Source organism: Podarcis tiliguerta (assembly GCF_965153285.1).
Source record: "Podarcis tiliguerta genome assembly, chromosome: 2".
Lineage (NCBI taxonomy): Eukaryota > Metazoa > Chordata > Lepidosauria > Squamata > Lacertidae > Podarcis > Podarcis tiliguerta.
In genome coordinates, this window is record NC_139535.1 from 17,938,320 (window position 1) to 17,950,545 (window position 12,226).

At 44.2% G+C, this 12,226-nt stretch overlaps 1 protein-coding gene and 1 pseudogene across 2 annotated transcripts in view; both read left to right on the forward strand.

Annotated features, from left to right (window-relative positions):
• Positions 1-12,226, forward strand: part of LOC310670490 (E3 ubiquitin-protein ligase TRIM7-like) — a 329,122-nt gene that overhangs the window by 263,028 nt on the left and 53,868 nt on the right. The gene's annotated exons all lie outside the window — the stretch shown is intronic.
• On the forward strand, positions 8,832-9,763 carry LOC310672858 (olfactory receptor 2Z1-like; annotated as a pseudogene). The gene is made up of 2 exons: positions 8,832-9,014; positions 9,067-9,763. The product of its transcript is annotated as an olfactory receptor 2Z1-like (transcript).

Consider the following 12,226-nt stretch of genomic DNA (forward strand, 5'->3'; position numbering starts at 1 on the left):
GATATAGATATAGATATATAGATAGATATATGCCAGGGTAATGGGCCATTAAGAGAACAAAGGAAAATGAGGCTCTGAGCAAGACAGAAAATGTGTAGAACAACAACAACCACCACCACCAAAGCCAGAGTTTTTCAAGCAATGTGACCTAGAAGTAAGCTGGAGAGTCGGAGCAAGGCTTGAAAGCAAGGTTTGATTTCTGTTTGAATCCAAGGCTACGGCTATGAAAGAAACAAGACCCTATTTGGTTGTTAATGTTGTGAGCCCCTCTGTAGTATAGATCTGCAAATAAACCATAGATTATGAAGACATCACTGTCTCTGCTGTGCCTCATTCCGAAAGGAAACACAGACCCTGGGTAAGCACCTCAAACTCCTGTAATCTCTGGGTTCTTGGGGTGGTGTGCAACAAAATCTAACAGCATGTCTAGATGGCAGACAAAATGCAAAAGAAAATTAAAAATCATGACCCAATGCCAGTAGTACCATGTTGTTGTTTTTCCATTCTGTACCCCATATCTTTTCCTTCTTTTCCCGGTTATACTGTGAAGGGGAAACCTGATGGACAGCAAGGCTGGAATTTATAATACAGGGATGCAGAGTGGGGAAATTTACATTTCTCCACATAGAAGGAACTGAAATGGGAAGAATATGGAATTTTGAAAAGATTTCTTCATTTATTTTGCCAGCACCATCTTCACTCGTTTTTCTTGTGTGGTTACAGTACAATTGGAAGTAATTGATCTTTCAATAAAATAAAAAATAAAAAGCTTTTTTTTTCAGACCATAAGCAATTAATGTTATTTCTGGGATATTTCCCCCCATTTCATTTTTATGTTATTTCCTTATTTTTGAAGGAAGATGTTTTGATGTCTTTAAAAAAAATCTGAAAAAAAGTGAGAGATTTCCAGGGGTCTGGGTAAAAGGCGGATCTACACGGATCCTCATGGATCCTCCACTTTTTTATAAATAACTCCAATAAATGCAGTGTCAAATCACACCTGGAAGGCACGCCTACAAACTGGACTATAAAAAACGTGTATCCAACACTTTGCCGCGCTGCAGCACCACAAAAACATGGATCCGAGGCATGGATCCTCATGAATTCATATGATTTTTATATTGAAGCAAAATAAAAACACCATGATACTGTAGACCACATCTTAGTCTGTAGGCAGAACCAAAAAAATCACGCATCCACTGTTTCGTGGTGCCGCAATGGCGTAAAAACATGGTTAAAAAACATGGATCCTCATTGATCCTCATGATTTTTGCACTAGATCAGCCCAAACTCACTGTCAAATTGCACATCATGTCCAGGGGCACAGCATCCACCACAAAAATCACAAATCCACTCCTGCCTGGCCATACCGTGGCCCAAAAACGTGGTTCCTAAGCACAGATCCTCATGGATCCTCATGATTTTTGCACTAGATCAGCCCAAAGTCACAATCAGATCAAACATCATGGCCAGGAGCACAGCATGCACCACAAAAATCACGGATCCATGGCTTCCTGGCGACACCGTGGCCCAAAAACGTGGTTTTGAAGAACGGATCCTCATGGATCCGCACACTTTTTGCATTGAGCCACCCCTAAATCGCCGTCAAATCACACATCATAGCCAGGGGCACAGCCTGCACCACAAAAAGCTTGGATCCACGGCTTCCTGGTCATACCGTGGCCCAAAAACGTGGTTTTGAAGCACGGATCCTCATGGATCCTCATGCTTTTTGCACTAGATCAGCCCAAAGTCACTGTCAAATCACACATCATAGCCAGGGGCACAGCCTGCACCACAAAAAACTCGGATCCACGGCTTCCTGGTCATACCGTGGCCCAAAAACGTGATTTTGAAGCACGGATCCTCATAGATCCTCATGCTTTTTGCACTAGATCACCCCAAAGTCACCGTCAAATCACACATCATGCCCAGGAGCACAGCTTGCAACACAAAAAATTAGGATCCACGGCTTCCTGGCCATACCGTGGCCCAAAAACGTGGTTTCAAAGCACGGATCCTCATGCTTTTTGCATTGGGCCACCCCTAAATCACCATCAAATCATACGTCATAGCCAGGGGCACAGCCTGCAACACAAAAAACTAGGATCCACAGCTTCCTGGCCACTCCATGGCCCAAAAACGTGGTTTTGAAGCTCGTATCCTCATGGATCCTCACGCTTTTTGCACTGGGCCACCCCTAAATCGCTGTCAAATCACACGTCATAGCCAGGGGCACAGCCTCGCCACAAAAATCATGAGTTGCACTACAAAAATCACAAAAATGCCCTTACCTGCACTGTTAATGTCACCACTGGAACATTATTATTAGAGCCGATAGCAGAATATATGACTATATATTGTACCAAGATATGGTTCATCTTCAAGAACAGATCAAATACATGTCAAAGTACTAAAGAGGAGAAAAAATATGAAACTGCTTACATACTGTCAACTAATATCCAGATTCAAGAAACACTGTATGGCAAACATTTAAATTGGTGAAAAGACAGAATTTGAGTCCATCATAACAGAGTTCTACCTTCTAGGTAAAATTTATAAACTATTACTCAAATATGACACCGAGCCTGAACAAGCAAAACCTTGTATGACAAAATGGATGCAAAAATTTTAAGAGCAGTTCACAGTGGAACAATGAGAACAATTATGAATAAAGGAATAAAATTTACTGCAAGTTAAGCCCTAAAAAGGGACACGGGTGGCGCTGTGGGTTAAAGCCTCAGTGCCTAGGGCTTGCCGATCGAAAGGTCGGCGGTTCGAATCCCCACAGCGGGGTGCGCTCCCGCTGTTCGGTCCCAGCGCCTGCCAACCTAGCAGTTCGAAAGCACCCCTGGGTGCAAGTAGATAAATAGGGACCACTTACTAGCGGGAAGGTAAACGGCGTTTCCGTGTGCGGCTCTGGCTCGCCAGAGCAGCGATGTCACGCTGGCCACGTGACCCGGAAGTGTCTTCGGACAGCGCTGGCCCTTGGCCTCTTTGAGTGAGATGGGCGCACAACCCTAGAGTCTGTCAAGACTGGCCCGTACGGGCAGGGGTACCTTTACCTTAAGCCCTAAAAGAAAATTGGTACAGTGTAACCTCGGGTTGCAGACATAACCCGTGACTGAGGCACGTCCACAACCCACAGCGTTCGCATCCTTAAGCGCCACGTCTGCACAGGCGCCAGCGCAATTTGGTGCTTCTGCGCATGGGCGAGCGGCGAAACCCAGAAGTCACCCGTTACGATACTTCCAGGTTTCCCACGGTCCGCAACCCAAAAACACGTAACCTGAAGCGGCCGTAACATGAAGTATGACAGTACAAAAATGTTCTTTCAATGATATATAACTTTGAAAAATATACAGAAGATGAATAATGCAATGAATAGACATTGCTGGAAATGTGATAGACCTTAAGGAATCTTCTTCCATTTATGGTGGACCTGTGAAAAGACCAAAAAGTTTGGGAGGAAAGTTCATTTTGAAATGAAAAAATGTAAAAAACCCACCCTAAATTTGCATTGGACCCCAAAACTATGCTGTTGGGAAGGACTCCTTCAGCTACTGTATTGTGAAATCATCAGTGGAACTATTTAGTTATATGACCACAGCAGTCAGAGTGGTGTTGGCCAACATATGGAAATCTAACATATGTCCTGAAATAGATGCATGGAAAGAGAAACTATCAGAATATGCAGTAATGGCAAAACTCACCAATTTAGTAAATACGGTAATTGACTCATCTTTATAATTTGCATACAACTTAACAGAACTGTAACAAAATGAACATCTGTATGGATTTGTAAAATAGACCTTAGTTACAAAAATATTTCCTGTTTAAAAATAGAAGCTTTGTGTGTATATGATAAAGAAAAAAATATATAGTAGAAGAAACCTTGTCTGTCTGATCTAGAAATGAAATCATATTTTAAAATAATTCTTGCTTTATAATCATATATGGTATTTCTCCAATAGCAAACTACCTAGAATTGGAAATAATATTTAGTACAGTGGTGCCTCACAAGACGAAAAGAATCCGTTCCGCGAGTCTCTTCGTCTTGCGGTTTTTTCGTCTTGCGAAGCAAGCCCATTAGCGGATTAGCGCTATTAGCACTATTAGCAGTTTAAGGGCTATTAACGGCTATTAAAGGCTTAAGGGATTAGCGGATTAGCTGCTAAAAGGCTATTAGCAGCTTAGCGCTTTAGAAAAAGGGGTTGGGGAGCGAGAAAAAAACTCAAGAATCGCAAAACATTTTCGTCTTGCAAAGCAAGCCCATAGAGAAATTCGTCCTGCGAAGCACCTCTGAAAACGGAAAACCCTTTCGTCTTGCGGGTTTTCCGTCTTGCGAGGCATTCGTCTTGCAGGGCACCACTGTACACTAACCTTTGTTTAACTCTTGATAAATGTCACCTTGCTGAGTTATTTTGTACGATTGTGATTCAATGTTATATTTGCGCTCAACAAGGGAAACCCACATGACCTGAAGGTGTTGCTGTGCAATGCTAGGTCAATGATTCATAAGACTACTGCCATCCATGACTTGATCGTGGATGGAGGACTTGACCTGGCATGTGTAACAGAGACTTGGTTGGATGAAGCAGATGGTCCTGTCCTAGCTGCTGCTTGTCCACCAGGTTTCTCTTACACACAGCAACCCAGGTCATGGGGGGGGGTTTGCAGTGATTTTTAGGAAGTTCCTTTTGGTGTACTGACCTCCCCGCTGCACCAAGGATTCCCTGCCCGAGCTGCTTCAGGTCATGGCGGATGTTCTCCTGGAGATACTTAGTTTGGTTGTCCTAGGGGATTTTAACGTCCATGCCAACATGACCTTAGAAGGGGCTGCTTGGGACTTCGTGGAAAGCATGGCCTCCATGGGGCTGTCCCTGAATAAGTTTGGCCCAACTCATAGTCACGGACATGCCTTAGATTGAGATCAACCCCAGAGTTGTCTGTGACTGAACTTAACAGACAGGGGTCCCTTTACCTTTATGCAAATATGAAATTGGTATTGTTTAAACGGTTAAACCAACAAGTTATTTCCTGTTAACATCAACTCCAATTTGGACCAGCGCGGGTGGTGCTGTGGGTTAAACCACAGAGCCTAGGACTTACCGATCAGCCTAGGACTTGCTGATCAGAAACCACAGACTCACTTAGAGGCTTATCTTTACTGGCTTGTGGTTAGAATGCCCGAAAAAAGGGCGGATTGCTGTTAGGCGATGGTTTATCGGGACACCTCAGCAAGCTTGAGCAGCGCATATCTCATGCATGCCTAAGGGGTGGTTGTGATGTGGCTTTATCGCTTGAGTGAAAGCATAGGAACACCCCGCCTTATTTGAGTAAAAGTTAGGAGTGATAAGGGATGCAGGTGGCGCTGTGGGTTAAACCACAGAGCCTAGGACTTGCCGATCGGAAGGTCAGCGGTTCGAATCCCCACGATGGGGTGAGCTCCCGTTTCTCGGTCCCTGCTCCTGCCAACCTAGCAGTTTGAAAGCACATCAAAGTGCAAGTAGATAAATAGGTACCGCTCTGGCGGAAAGGTAAACGGTGTTTCCATGCACTGCTTTGGTTCGCCAGAAGCGGCTTAGTCATGCCGGCCACATGACCCGGAAGCTGTACGCCGGCTACCTCAGCCAATAAAGCGAGATGAGCGCCGCAACCCCAAAGTCGGTCACGACTGGACCTAATGGTCAGGGGTCCCTTTACCTTTACCTTTATAGTATATCCAGAGATACTGCCAAAAAACATCTATATATCGCATTAACAATGGAACAGTACTATGAAGTTTTGTGATAAACAAAAGAATATAATCTGCAAACATTACCGATTTGTAGTCAAGCGAGTTATGAATTACACCAACGATTTCCTTATGCTGTCTAATAGTGTGGGGTCTCAGAAACGTTTCTTTATTCTGTTTGTATTTGGCATAACTAACGACATCTTGCTTCTGTACAAATTGCTTGCTGAATTAATCCTGTGTGCTTTAAAAAGAATGCTGGCAAAGGAATTTAGTGTGAAGTCTCAGACCGCCTTTGAAGCTTCTCTATGTTTTTGTATCAACCATAGGACACGCCAGGCTTTTCAAACAGATGTTAAAAAGGCAAAAGTGGGCATTATACTTACGATGATGGAACCTAGAATTACAATAGCGTTTTTTGCTCCTATACCACACTGTTTACTTGTGTTAAGTGGAGACCCATAGATCCTTTTCAGATGTCCCCCATCCTATATTTGTGCATCTGATTATTCCTGCCTAAGTGCAGAACCATACATTTGTCGCTGGTGAAATTCATTTTGTTAGTTTTGGTCCAGTTCTCTAGCCTGTTAAGGTCATCTTGAATTCTGTCTTCTGCCGCATTAGCTACATCTCACCACCAGGTGATATGGAGAGGAATGGACAGAATAATTTGGGAAGCTGCAGTACAAGTTCTGAGCAAGATGTAATTCAATCAGTAGACTCATCAAAGCTTTTCACCCGAGACCAGTTTAAGCAATTTAGGTATGTGACTTTTATCTATTGTAGAAGTTGTTTATAATTTAGTATTCTGTACTATTGAGCCAGACATTCTGGAGAGTGAAGTCAAATGGGCCTTAGAAAGCATTGCAAATAACAAGGCCAGTGGAAGTGATGGTATTCCAGCTGAACTATTTAAAATTTTAAAAGATGATGCTGTTAAGGTGCTACACTCAATATGCCAGCAAGTTTGGAAAACTCAGCAGTGGCCAGAGGATTGGAGAAGATCAGTCTACATCCCAATCCCAAAGAAGGGCAGTGCTAAAGAATGCTCCAACTACCGCACAATTGCACTCATTTCACACGCTAGCAAGGTTATGCTTAAAATTCTTCAAGGAAGGCTCAAGCAGTATGTGGACCGAGAACTCCCAGAAGTGCAAGCTGGATTTAGAAGAGGCAGAGGAACCAGAAACCAAATTGCAAACATGCGCTGGATTATGGAGAAAGCTAGAGAGTTCCAGAAAGACATCTACTTCTGCTTCATTGACTATGCAAAAGCCTTTGACTGTGTCGATCACAGCAAACTATGGCAAGTTCTTAAAGAAATGGGAGTGCCTGATCACCTCATCTGTCTCCTGAGAAATCTCTATGTGGGACAAGAAGCTACAGTTAGAACTGGATATGGAACAACTGATTGGTTCAAAATTGGGAAAGGAGTACGACAAGGCTGTATTTTGTCTCTCTGCTTATTTAACTTATATGCAGAATTCATCATGTGAAAGGCTGGGCTGGATGAATCCCAAGCCGGAATTAAGATTGCCGGAAGAATTATCAACAACCTCAGATATGCAGATGACACAACCTTGATGGCAGAAAGTGAGGAGGAATTAAAAAACCTTTTCTTGAGGGTGAAAGAGGAGAGCGCAAAATATGGTCTGAAGGTCAACATCAAAAAAACGAAGATCATGGCCACTGATCCCATCACCTCCTGGCAAATAGAAGGGGAAGAAATGGAGGCAGTGAGAGATTTTACTTTCTTGGGCTCCATGATCACTGCAGATGGTTACAGCAGCCACGAAATTAAGAGACGCCTGCTTCTTGGGAGGAAAGCAATGACAAACCTAGACAGCATTTTAAAAAGTAGAGACATCACCTTGCCAACAAAGGTCCGTATAGTAAAAGCTATGGTTTTCCCAGTAGTGATAACTTTATAAAGACCCCGCAGTTTGCTCTGCTGTTGGCAGCTAACAGCTGATTAGTCTAGCTAATTTGCAAAATAACCCCAATGTTTGTTTCCATTTCAACAGGTATTTCCCCTCCGCTGCTTAAGCAAGCTAGAAACAGCATGAGCCTCAAACCAGAGAACTGCCTTTAGCATGGAAGAAAGTGGAGTGTCTGTGCAATAATGACAGTGTTATGGGAACTAGCTGGCTTTGGGGAGCAGGAGTTTCTCCCAGCCCAGATCAGCTCAGGAAAGGATGGATCTCCTTCTGGGTGCTGAGAATACAGCAGTCACATAAACTCCAAGTTCCTCGTTCCTCCCTGCTTCTTCTCCCATCAGGTCAATAAACTCCATGAAGGGCTCCCCTGAGATCCCATCCCAAACAGAATCAAGTACTGATCAGAGTAAGAGTGCAGTAAAAGGTAAAGGTAAAGGCACCCCTGCCCGTACGGGCCAGTCTTGACAGACTCTAGGGTTGTGCGCCCATCTCACTCTAGAGGCCGGGAGCCAGCGCTGTCCGGAGACACTTCCGGGTCACGTGGCCAGCATGACATCGCTGCTCTGGCAAGCCAGCGCAGCACACGGAACGCCGTTTACCTTCCCGCTGGTAAGCGGTCCCTATTTATCTACTTGCACCCGGGGGTGCTTTCGAACTGCTAGGTTGGCAGGCGCTGGGACCGAGCAACGGGAGCGCACCCCGCCGCGGGGATTCAAACCACCGACCTTTCGATCGGACATCACCAAAGAGAGGTGCTAAACATGCGTCTATCTGTGCCAAGTCTGCAGTCAAGCTTTTAGTGCATATTCCTGCTCCCAACTCCATATTATTCTGCACCCTTCTCCATTATGGCAGATCAGATACAGGGAAGCCAATATCCACCAGTGGATCCCTGTTGCTGACATGATGTGCAAGCTGTTGCACCACGTTGCACGGGGCATCATTAGTTTTAAAATGCTGGGTTTTGTTTTGTTTTGTTTTGGTCTCCCCACTGCTAAAATGGTGATGATCTGTAATATGGCACTGGACTGCCTGACTACCACAACTTCTCTCCTTGTGTCTTAGATAAAATCCAGGCAATAGGAAGAGCAATGGGAGAGAACTCAACATCATAGACGGAGTTTGTTCTTGTTGGACTTCTGCATCAAAAATCACCCATGGTTTTCCTTGGTCTGGTTCTCTTCATGTTTGTCATCACCCTGATTGGAAACAGCCTCCCTCTTTTCCTGATCAGGATGGACTCTGGTTTCCAGACCCCAATGTACTTCTTCCTCAGCCAGTTGTCTGTCATGGACCTCTGCCAGGTTCTCTCCATCGTTCCCAAAATGACCGTGAACTTCGTAACCCAGAGGTACACCATTTCACTCTACGGATGTGTCGTCCAGATTTTAGTCACACTGGCTGTGGGAGGGGGGGTCAGAATGCCTCATCCTGGCTACCATGTCATATGACAGGTACGTGGCTATCTGCAGACCTTTGCAATACCAAGTTCTGATGAGGAAGAAAGTTTGCTACATCTTGTCAGCTTTCGTCTAGTTCTGGCCTTCTGTCCAGGCCATGACAAGTTCCCTGTATGTACTGCCTCTTCCCTACTGCAAGTCAAATGTAATTTACCATAACCTCTGTGAATATCCAGCCCTTATAAAGTTGTCCTGCTCAGACAATTCCAAATATGAAATAGTAACCTTCCTTGGTACCTTCCTGATACTCCTGCTCCCCTCTCTCTGTCATCCTCTCTTCCTACATTGCCATCCTCCTGCAAATCTTGAGGGCACGCTCCTCCAGAAGTGGCCACAAAGCCTTGGGGACATGCCTATCCCATCTGTGTGTGGTGGGACTCTTCTATGGAGCAGCCATGTTGACATATATGACACCAGTATCCTCCTATTCAGCACAAAAGGCGATGATCAACTCAATATTTATTACCATCGTGCCTGCCATGATGAGCCCTTTCATATACAGCCTAAGGAATCGGGATGTCTTGTCAGCGCTGAGGAAAATATTCGCAAAATCCGCATTGCATAAATAACTTCCTGGGAAGGCAATTGAAGAGGGGGGAAATGGTGAGATAGTATATTATATTTGGAATCCAGTGGTAATCCAGGATAAACGCAAACAGAAAGCAACTGGCAGCACCAGAAACAGTTCACCTAAGCATAATTTAATTTTAGGGTAGGGTGCCACCCCAAAACCTTTTGCAGTATTGAGGCTTCTTCCGCGATTGGCTGAATGCGGGACCAATCGGAAGCTTCCTTTACATTCCAGAGGCGCTACCTGGGTTCGCTCCTTTGCTGGGGCAAATCCTATGGCGCCTGCGCATTTCGTTCTCGTGGGGCTGATGGGCAGAAGCAAGTGACCACTTGCAAGAGGCATCTGCAGGCAGCGCTGGGCAAGACCTGAAGACTCTGGAGATCCTCTGATCGTAGGATCGCGCTGAGTTTTAGCAGTATCATCGTGGGCACGTGTCTGCTTAGAAGATCTGCTAAGCCCCTCGGGGTGCAGTAGGACTTGACTCCCGCCTAAGTGAGCAAGGATTGCAGCCTAAGCTCTGTCGGGGAATCAAAATTAGGGAAATTAGCTGGTGAGCACCATTTTCCCCAAGGAGGGTATAAAAACTTTCTCTCCCCACCCAAACCTATGTAAAAGAAATAAAGTTCCGGGTTCTTTGCATCCGTCCACAAAGGAGGCATCCCGCAGTGCAGACGTAAAATTAGATGCTCGCAGAACTTGCATGAGAAGCGCCGGCGCTTCGTTATCTTTATTCGGAAGAGGTTTTTTTTAAAAGTGCTCAGGTTTTCTGCAGAAGGCAATTTCTCTAGGTAGAAGGGAAACTTCAATGGAGAACCATGGGAAGAGCTGTGCGCGCGCGATGCTTGTGGTTTTTGACATACAGATGAATTTATTTGAGAAGGAGGCGCGCTATGCACAGAACTGAAGACTTCCTTGTATTACGAACTACAGAAGGAAATAGTAGTGATAATGGTTAGCTTTCTGACCAACCTATCACAGCTTCCCTGGTGGTCTAGTGGTTAGGATTCGGCGCTCTCACCGCCGCGGCCCGGGTTCGATTCCCGGTCAGGGAACACTTCTTTTAAAAAGATTTGCCTTCAAATTCAACTGGATAAACCTTTCGCGAGGTGTGCAATATGCTTGGAAACAGGTTACTTTTGCTTTCAAAAGCTTTGCGTTGGAATGCTCCATTGTAAGTCGTTTAATGAAATAATCCATATTAAATGGGGGGGATATATGCAGAAACTTCCTGTGTGATTTGACATAGTTTTGATATTAGTTCAGTGCTGGAAATCTGTCTCACTTTTTCCCCAGATTATTATTTTTTGAAATATCTTCCTTCAAAAGTAAGGAAATAACATAAAAACGAAATGGGGAGGGGGGATATCCCAGAAATAACATTAATTGCTTATCTGCAAAAAAGGCTTTTTATTTTTTCATTTATTGAAAGATTAATTACTTCCCATTGTACTGTAACTACACAAGAAGAAATGAGTGAAGATGGTGCTGGCAAAATAAATGAACAAATCTTTTCAAAATTCCATATTCCTCCCATTTCAGTTCCTTCTATGTGGAGAAATGTAAATTTCCCCACTCTGCATCCCTGTAATTATTATAAATTATAAATTCCAGCCTTGCTGTCCATCAGGTTTCCCCTTTACAGTATAATCGGGAAAGGAAGGAAAAGATATAGGGTACAGAATGGAAAAACAACAACATGGTACTACTGGCATTGGGTCATGATTTTTAATTTTCTTTTGCATTTTTGTCTGCCATCTAGAAATGCTGTTAGATTTTGTTGCACACCACCCCAAGAACCCAGAGATTACAGGAGTTTGAGGTGCTTACCCAGGGTCTGTGTTTCCTTTCGGAATGAGGCACAGCAGAGACGGTGGTGTTTTCATAATCTATGGTTTATTTGCAGATCTATACTACAGAGGGGCTCACAACATTGACACCCTAAGAGGGTCTTGTTTCTTTCATAGCCGTAGCCTTGGATTCAAACAGAAATCAAACCTTGCTTTCAAGCCTTGCTCCAACTCTCCAGCTTACTTCTAGGTCACATCACTTGAAAAACTCTGGCTTTGGTTGTTGTTGTTGTTCTTCTACACATTTTCTGTCTTGCTCAGAGCCCCCCTTGTTCTCCTAATGACCCATTACCCTGACTTATATTTTAACACTTCCTGGATCCAGCAGTTAGAAGGATCTTGCATCCAGCCTACTTCCTTCTCCCCAAACTCATAGCAATATTTTGACTTGTCCCGATTCAAAACTCCTGTATGTCAAGATACAGTGGTACCTCGGGTTAAGCACTGAATTTGTTCCGGAAGTCCGTTCTTAACCTGAAACTATTCTTAACCTGAAGCACCACTTTTCCCCCGGGGAAAAGCCATGCAAGCTTCTTCCTGCAGCAAAGAACTGCCTTGCTTTGCAAAAAGACAGACGATCAATGTTAAGAAATGAGTTTTCTTGTACCTTTCTGAGCTTGCAGAAAAGTCTCCATCACAGTTTTCTCACCTTTATATCACTGCATTTTGTACGT